This window comes from Neolamprologus brichardi, chromosome 7 (genome assembly GCF_056152115.1).
Source record: "Neolamprologus brichardi isolate AB-2024 chromosome 7, ASM5615211v1, whole genome shotgun sequence".
Taxonomy (NCBI): domain Eukaryota; kingdom Metazoa; phylum Chordata; class Actinopteri; order Cichliformes; family Cichlidae; genus Neolamprologus; species Neolamprologus brichardi.
This window is the reverse complement of record NC_142110.1, coordinates 68,463,962-68,468,923: the sequence shown is the minus strand read 5'-3', so window position 1 is coordinate 68,468,923 and position 4,962 is coordinate 68,463,962. Positions and strand designations below refer to the sequence as shown.

Below are 4,962 nucleotides of genomic sequence, written 5' to 3'. Positions count from 1 at the left end.
GGAGGAGGAGGGCACCAAATGCAGAGGTCAAAGGGGACCAATGTTCCCTCTTAGGTGCGCACGTGTGCAATTGCGCACTGCTGGCACGTCTCTGCGCACAGAAAATCTGCGTTGCGCACAAAAAAAATCTAACCTGAATTGAAATTAAAATTAAAACGTTAACAATTCTGTTTTGCAGTGTTAGTCAGTGACTGGCTGCTCCAGTATGGGATCAGAACGATGCCACCTTATCCCGAAGTCCAGCCAATGATGCGATTCACATTCGTATATACGCAGCTAATCAACGTCGCTGACGGGCTTCCTGCTCATGTTCCTGTTTAGAGGCACAGTCGGCCTGTACAATGGAGAAAACTGAACACAGGAATATTTGGATTTCCTTCTTTTTCTCTGCTCATGTTCAACTTGTCTGATTCAAGGTGGGAATATTTATTAGAAATAAAGTGAATAATATTATTTTATTATCACGTTGATGCAGCACATGGTTCAGTTAGCTTTGTATAAACACATACTTTTTTACTTTTTTACTTTTACTTGAGTAAAGAAGTTGAATTAGTACTAGTAAACAGTAGTACTTCTACTTCAGTACAGACTGTGTACTTTTACCACCTGTGTCTGAGATCTCCTTCAGGGTCCACCTGAAGCTCTCAGTCTGCTGTGGAAAAAGGAAATCCAGGTGAGTTTCTCCTGATCACCTGAGGCCGTCATTACTGTGTGAACCCACACACCACTCCTCACTCCTCCCACCCGCTGCACACAGTCACTGAGTACAGACCGGCTGATTCCTGTAAAGGGAGAGGAAGGAAGAGGCGGAGCAACAGCTGAAAAACAAGAAGCTCAACGTCATTTTGCAGAAGTGAAAGTGTGAGAGAGCAGCAGCAGAGCTGCAGTCGAGTCCTGTTTGCCTCTAAAAGAAGATTCACTGGAGTCCATCAGGTTTCTCTCAGCAACAGTGGTGAGTGCAGCTGATCACACTTCCTGTTTCTACACAAATCTTCACTCTGTTCACTTCATCAGGAATCATCACAGTCACACTGGATCCATAGAAATCTGCTCATGTAACCACAGATCCACTGTAGGAACATCGAGCTGCTGCTTCAGTCTCACACTTCCTGGTTATTCATCACTTCCTGTTCCTATTAGATTGATTCTGGATCTGATTGATCATAAGGATTACAGACGTGAAAACACCTATTTATTCTTTATTGATATAAAGCCTTTGATACTGTAAACCAGTAGATTTTGGTCAGTACTTCAAAAAGTCATTCACACATTTTACAAAGATTATCTGACTTAGTGTATCCTGTAAGAGTCACAGATGTTCCTAAATCATTCAGAAAACAGTCGATGCTGCACTTTATAACTTTGTGTGGAAACATAAATCTCATTATTTAAACAGATGTTTAATATACTGGATCAAACAGTTAATAACACATTTCTGAGGTTTATGACTCATCGTCCTCCTCACTGTCAGTTCTACTGGAACAGTCACTGTTTAATATTAATGGCTCGTTGATCTGGACAATAAGAAGTATTTAGTCACCAATAAGGTCGAAGTTTACTTCACAGTAATTGATTGAATATATCCAACAAACTGATTTATTCAAGTATACAAATGATCTGGATGAATCTTGGACCTTCTGTAAAACAGAGAAACAATTTCACATCTTTTTAACGACTGTATTTATCTTCATCCCCAAACGTTGATCCGGTTCATCTGGACGCTGCACTGTACAGCAGACACTACGATGTTAGGTTTGTGTTTGGGATGAACCAGTTTGTGTCTGAGTGTGTTGCTGGGTATCCACCAGTTACTCTGAGAACTGAAGAAGCTTCTCTGATGAAACGTCTTCAAGAAACTCAAAGAAGTCCAGACGCTTTTCTCTCCAAGCTCCTCAGACTACTGACGCTTGTTTCTCTCTTTTTAAAAATGAAATTTAAAGTGAATTTTGAATCAAATGTTTCTTTTCTTTCTCCCTCAGAGTGCAGACATGTCTGCTGCCAGCAATCTGCGATCTGAAGATCAGTTTCTGTGCTCCATCTGTCTGGATGTGTTCACTGATCCAGTCTCTACACCATGTGGACACAACTTCTGCAAAACCTGCATCAGTCAGCACTGGGACATGAATGTCATCTGTCAGTGTCCCATGTGTAATGAGACTTTCTACACTCGACCTCAGCTGAGGGTCAACACTTTGTTCTCTGAGATGGTTGCTCAGTTCAGACGTGAAGCTCAGCAGAAAGCCAGCAGCAGCAGCTCAGAGCAACAAGCTGCCAAACCAGGAGAAGTTCCCTGTGACGTCTGCACTGGAACCAGACTGAAGGCCCTGAAGTCCTGCCTGGTGTGTCAGACCTCCTACTGTCAGACTCACCTGGAGCCTCATCTGATAGCTACAAGTCTGAAAAAACATCAGCTGATTGAGCCTGTGGAGAACCTGGAAGGCAGGATTTGCAGGAAGCACGATAACCTTCTGCAGCTGTTCTGTAAGACCGACCAGACATGTGTCTGCATGCTCTGCCCTGTTTTAGATCACAAGAACCACGAGTTTGTTCCTCTGAGAGAAGAATATGAAGGAAAGAAGGCAGAGCTGGACAAAACAGAGGCTGAGATTCAGCAGATGATCCAGAAGAGACGACTGAAGTTTCAGGAGATCACAGAGTCGGTGAAGATGAGTAAAGATGCTGCAGACAGACAGAAAGCAGAAGGTGTTCAGGTCCTCACGGCTCTGATGGAGTCCGTTGAGAGACGCCTGAAGGAGCTCATGAAGGAGATCGAAGACAAACAGGAAGCTACAGAGAAACAGGCTGAAGGTCTCATCAAAGATCTGGAACAGGAAATCTCGGAGCTGATGGAGAGAAGCTCTGAGGTGGAGCAGCTCTCACACTCTGAAGACCACCTCCACCTCCTCCAAAGCTTCTCCTCCCTGAAAGCTGCTCCACCCAGCAAGGACTGGACAGAGGTCAGAGTTCATCCACCATCATATGAGGGGACTGTGGGGAGAGCTGTGGCTCAGCTGGAGGAGACAGTCTGGAAACCCATGAAGAAGAAGCTGTTTGAGGCTGAGCTGCAGAGGGTCCAGCAGCATGAGGTGGACGTGACTCTGGATCCTGATACAGCTCATCCTGCTCTCATCCTGTCTGATGATGGAAAACAAGTTTATCATAGTGATGTGGAGAAGAAACTTCCAGACAACCCAGAGAGATTTTCTCTGTGTGTTTGTGTTTTAGGAGAGCAGAGTTTCTCTTCAGGCAGATTTTACTTTGAGGTTCAGGTTAAAGGAAAGACTGATTGGGATTTAGGAGTGTCCACAGAGTTGATCAACAGGAAGGGAAAAATCACAGTGAGTCCTCAGGATGGTTTCTGGACTGTGTGGCTGAGAAATGGAAATGAGTACAAAGCTCTTGCTGGTCCTTCAGTCCCCCTCTGTCTTCATCCTGGTCCTGAGAAGGTGGGGGTGTTTGTGGATTATGAGGAGGGTCTGGTCTCCTTTTATGATGTAGGTGCTGCAGCTCTGATCTACTCCTTTACTGGCTGCTCCTTCACTCACAAACTCCACCCATACTTCAGTCCCTGTTTCAATGATGGAGGTAAAAACTCTGCACCTCTGATCATCTGTCCTGTCAATCAAACTGATCAACGACTGATTTAATTTGATGAATGATTGATTTTTCTTGAAGGGAACAAATGAACATATTGAGTGTAAATCCTCTACAGTCTCCATGTTTCTATAGAATCTGATCATCAGGACTCTGATTCACACTTTGATTCTCATGGAGTTTGATTTGAACAGAAGAAAAGTTGAATCAGGAAATGTTCCCACTGATGGAGACTCGAGCTGAAGAGCAAATATCAGAGAATAGATGTCCAAAAGCTTCATTTACAATAAAGTTTGTTCAATGCTTTGAGTGAATCCAGACTCATGTGTGGCTGTTATACGGAGCATCAGAGTCCAGCTGAGTTATGTTGGATACAAACTGCTTATTTTGGCTCTGTGAGGAGTTTTGTTCACTGAAAACTGATGAGACGGATAATATTCAAAGACCTCTGTAGAGATTCATGCATCCATGTTCTCCACCTGCAGGTGTGGAGGAGAAAGGTGGAGCACAGACTGCTGCATCCTTCCAGTCACATCATTTTGATGATTATATTTGCATGTTGTGATGATTTGGGTTAAAGATCAACAGAGTTGAACGGCTGCAGTCACAGCATGAAGACGATGCTGAAGCTGAGCTGTCAGTGAAGATGTTTCACTGACAGCTGCAGTCTCTGTTAGTCTGCATGTTCAACACACACACAACTTTCCCCCTGAGGCAACGATCCAGCAACAACACAAAGAACAGCTGCAGACACACACACACACGATTGTGCGCTCCCTTTCAGTCTGAACTCTCAAACACAGAAACAAACAATGTCGTACTTCTTCAGTAACAATGATTTGAGGTCTCTACCAGTGTCTCTTGTTTTGACCTTTGACCTATTTATTCCTTATGCCTTTTATCTGATATCTTCACCTTATTGATTGATTATATATATCTATTATATTTTATCGCCTTACCTTATTTTGACCTTTGAACTAAGTCCTTGTTAGCCCTGATAAACCTTGATCTTCCTTCATCAAACGTGAAATTTCTTTCACCAAACTCACAGCGACAGTAACTGACAGTGAATTATTTTAATGTTCTTCATTGCATTTGTTAGAAACATTTTATTTTCCTTTAATTGCGGGACTTTGGTTAAGTTAAATCCGTTGTATTAACCGACCTTTGAGGTGAAGTGCAGCTGCGAAGAACGCTACGGCAGGCAATGAGGTGCGTTTAATGTCACTCTGTTAATTTGAGCGTCCATAAATTGAATGTCTTTTTTTTTCTTACTTTATTATTGCTAATTTATTGGATAATTAGGCCATTTAATTAAGATAGATTTTATGTTGTTGGTTGTAAAGATCTGGATGGATATTTTATTCT

The 4,962-nt window shown here is 42.7% G+C and overlaps 1 pseudogene across 1 annotated transcript; it reads left to right on the top strand.

The window, feature by feature from the left end:
- The first annotated feature begins 865 nt into the window (after positions 1–865).
- On the top strand, positions 866–3,859 carry LOC148102343 (E3 ubiquitin-protein ligase TRIM21-like; annotated as a pseudogene). Its single transcript, XR_015719327.1, has 2 exons — positions 866–952; positions 1,980–3,859. The product of XR_015719327.1 is annotated as an E3 ubiquitin-protein ligase TRIM21-like (transcript).
- Positions 3,860–4,962: the final 1,103 nt, after the last annotated feature.